Source organism: Lepidochelys kempii, chromosome 5 (assembly GCF_965140285.1).
Source record: "Lepidochelys kempii isolate rLepKem1 chromosome 5, rLepKem1.hap1, whole genome shotgun sequence".
NCBI lineage: Eukaryota > Metazoa > Chordata > Testudines > Cheloniidae > Lepidochelys > Lepidochelys kempii.
The window spans coordinates 51,074,142-51,078,198 of record NC_136384.1 but is presented as its reverse complement, the minus strand read 5'-3'; positions in this window follow the sequence as shown (position 1 = coordinate 51,078,198).

Genomic DNA, 4,057 nt, shown 5'->3' with positions numbered 1-4,057 from the left:
GTGGAAAAGTGATAAAAATTGATTTGTATGCTAAAACAGTTTTTTTTTACAAGTTATGAAACAAACATGAACCAATCAAATATATTATACTTAAACATGGTTTTTCTACCCTTGGGATAGAATTTTTTAAATTATAGTAGAAACAAATCTTTTATTATAAGAACTTATCCAAGTACTTTGTGACAGACTCGCAGGATAAACTTTCTAAACATAGAAATGCAGGGCTGGAAGGGACCTCAAATAGTTATCTAGTCCATCCTCCTATGTTGAGGCAGGGTTAAGTATACCTAGGCCATCCTTGACACATTTGTCTAACCTGTTCTTAAAAACCTCTGAGGATGGGTATTCCACAACCTTCCTCGGTAACCTGTGCCAGAGTTTAACTATTCTTATAGTTAAAGTTTTTCTTAATATCTAACCTAAATCTCCTTTGCTGCAAACTAAGCTGATTACTACTATTACCTGTGGTAGAATAACTGATCTTACATATAAGAAACACTCCTTCAAATATGTAAAAGGTTATCCAGTCTCTATTCAGTTTAGACTAAATGTGCCCAGTTCTTTCAACCTTTTCTCATAAATCATGTTTTCTAAACCTGAACTTCTGTTGTTCTCTAGATTCTCCAATTTGATCACATCTTATGGTGCCAAAAATTGTGCGTGGTACATTAGCTGAGGTCTTACAGAGAACTCTCTTGTTAACAGATTGCAGAATGACTTTTGCCACAGTGCACGCTGCTGACTCATACTCTTGTGAGCCACTATAACCACCCCGTCCTTTCCTTCAGTATTTCTGACTAGCCAGTTATTCCTCATTTAGCAGTTGAGCATTTGATTTTTCATTCCTCAGTTATTTGCACTTAACTTTACTGAATTTCTTATTCTCCAATTTATCAAGGTAATTTGGAATTTTTAATACTCTCCTTCAGAGTTTGCAACCACTCCCAGTTTGGCATCAGCCACAAATTTTATAAGCATACTCTCTACTCCATCAACCCATTCATTAATGAAAATAGTGAGATGGACCAGACTACTCAGGGATCCCACTGTTAGCCGACGGCCAAGGATGTTTGGTGAGGTGCCAGCTATGCCCGTTTATACCATCCGTGACTTTAACCGCTAGGACGCACTGTCCCTTCGCGGCGGGCAGCCCGGGCTAGGCTGACGGATGCCCCAAGGTCCTAACCACCCGTGACTTTAACTGCTAGAGCTCAGAGCTCCTTCGCAGCGGGCAGTCAATACTGACTGACAGGTGCCCCAATGGCAGCACTAAGAGCCTCTCCACACCCGTGACTTTAACTGCTAGAGCTCAGAGCTCCTTCGCAGCGGGCAGCCAGGATTGACTGACAGGTGCCCCAAGAGTTTGCCCCGTGGAGGCGGCACAACTCAACGCTAGGCTCTTAGTACTCTCACCTAATGGCCAGGCTTTAGAGCCAAAACGGCTGAGGTTCTTTAATTGTGTTGGCTGCTTTACAGTAAACCAGAGAAACAAGTCAGGCTTATGCATAAATGGTTACCAAAATTTATTAAGCTAGATTCTAATCATGTGGTTACAAAATTGCTAGTGCCTACTTATTTAAATGTAGAGATGTTACACACACAAACAAGTTACAAAACTGAAGCCACAATCCCAAAGAAAGAAAACAAAGTATAGAGCTCTATTTCAAAATATGTGTACACTAAAGATAGAAGATCAGGTGTGGGTGCTTCTTACCCTCCTTGCATCTCTCGATTCCAGCGGTGCCAAGCCAGGATCGGTCACTCAATTCCGCAGAAAGACGAATAAGGGACAAGGCGTAGGGACCCTCTTAGCTGCAGAAGCCTTGGGAGGCTGTCACTTATCTGACCAGCAGATAGATAGTGAAAAGCACTCAAAAATCATGGTGCTGTAGGTCCCCTACTTATACCTCTGTACTCCTTTATTCTCTTTCTCCTTTCTTATGCCAAATTGAGGCTGGTCTGTCGGGGTGACGCCAGCTTTCGCAAGAGTAGTTTACACTTGCAAAGGAGAGAAACAATAAGTGTCGACTACTGGACATTTCTTTTATCAGGGTAAATATTTTCCCAACTAGGATGTTGGTGTGTGTGCATCACGCTATTTAGTAGGGGCTAACAGCCATGTCTGTCACAGGGCCTCTGCCTGCTGTGAGCTTAATCGTTGTATCTGTTCCCAGAGGCACATTGTAGCAGCACACCTGTGCTTTCACAGCTTCAAAGGCTGTGCTGGAATATATGTTAAGTGCCCTGTTCCTGCTTCCTCCTGTGTTTCCAGCAATGCTGGTCTGAGGGGGGGGGCTGGCTGTCTGGCTACATCCCAGATTGCAAGGTGGCGGTGATGCCAGCACCTCTTGCCCTCCTTGGGGAAATCTAGAAATACCCAACAACCAAATTAGAGGATGAGGGTTCGCGGAATTGGTTAGGATCCCTTTTTAGCTCTAGGTATCTGATTTGTGTGGAGGACAGAGCAGTTTGAATCAAACGCTTCATAATACATAAAGTTACACAAAAAACAATTACAATAATTAAAATGGTTAAAACAGTATTCACAACCGAATGTAAAAACGGGGAGAGGGAGAATCCCAAGTGTTGAGCTAACCATTGCATCCATGAGGTTTGTCCATTCTCCGCCACTGCATGTAGTGGTACAAATTCAAGTCCCAGTCCATTGGTTGAATCCAGCAAGGTGCACATCCAGCAATTTGTAGCACCAGCAGCTGAGGCGATGGTTTGGATTGCTCCCTGAAGAGGATGTTCTGGTATTGCCAAGGTGACTGGAGCCAACAGAAGGATCGTGAGGGCTTGCAGGAACATATCTCTGGTGGGTCGTGTTGTAGCTAAAAAAACTTATTTTAAAACCAAAAGCAAAAATTACACCTGATATTATAAGTAATGGCAAATATATCAACAGTCCATAGTAGTCTCTAGTGATCAAACAGGTCTGCTGCATGGTCCATTTTGCTGACAGGTTAGCTGGCAGGTTGCTCGGAACCATGGGACCATTCCTGCAATAAATCACATGGTCAGCCGGTCTTGGATGCGATCCAAGCCTCTGTAATGGTTATTAGCCTTTTATCAGCATTTAAGGCACTCCATACACGTTTCTCTTTATAGGCGTGCAAAACGCAGGCAAAGGTTCCCAGGGCTGGGTGTTTAATCACAACAGTATCTCCGGGAGCATACTTGGAACTGTGCAGTGGTGTTCTGGCAGGGGAGATAGCTTTCCCTGTAGGGAAGAATCCCCTGCTGATTGGACTTCCTGTAGGAGTCTGTCTGTTGTTTAATCTCTGCACCACTTCGTCCAGTCTGTCTCCCCATGTGCCATCAGTAGGCTTCAAGTGATTCTTTAGAAACCCATTCCAGCGCTCGACCATGCCATTAGATTGAGGTCGATATGGAAGGTGGAAGGTCCATTGGACTCCATGGTTAAGGGTCCATTCCCTTACAAGTTTATTCTTAAAATGCGAACCATTATCTGATTGGATTTCTTGAGGCATTGGGACAATTGCTGTTAAGCGGTTTAGTCCCATAACTGTGGACAACCCTGTTGCCAATCGGGTTGGATATGCAAAACCAATCCCTGAAACAATTTCTACTCCAGTCAAGATGTATTTCCACCTCTGCCTTGTAGTGGGCAGTGGTCCGACATAGTCGACCTGCCAGGTTGCCCATAGTGTTTTTCCATCTCTTAGCCTGGCAAACCTTTGTCCTTCTGCTATATGTTTTCTAGTCTCAGCACAAATAGTGCAGGCTTGCACCAGGTCTCTAGCCTGTCTGTGGGTGATAGGCCACCCCCTGATATGTGCTTGCCGCACTAACTCATCACTTCCTGTGTGTCCTAAATTATCATGTAACCATGAATATAAGCGTTCCCATTCTACTTGTGTGGTAAAGAGCTGGGCAGCTGCATCGGCTAAATTGTTTAACTGTGCAGCTGGGGTATTATTCTTCTGATGAGCTGAGACATGTCCTATAGACAGGGGTTGTTGCAGGGCATGCTGATATAACCACTTCCAGTATTCCAGTCCCCAGACTGGTTTACCTCCTATTTCCCAGTGGT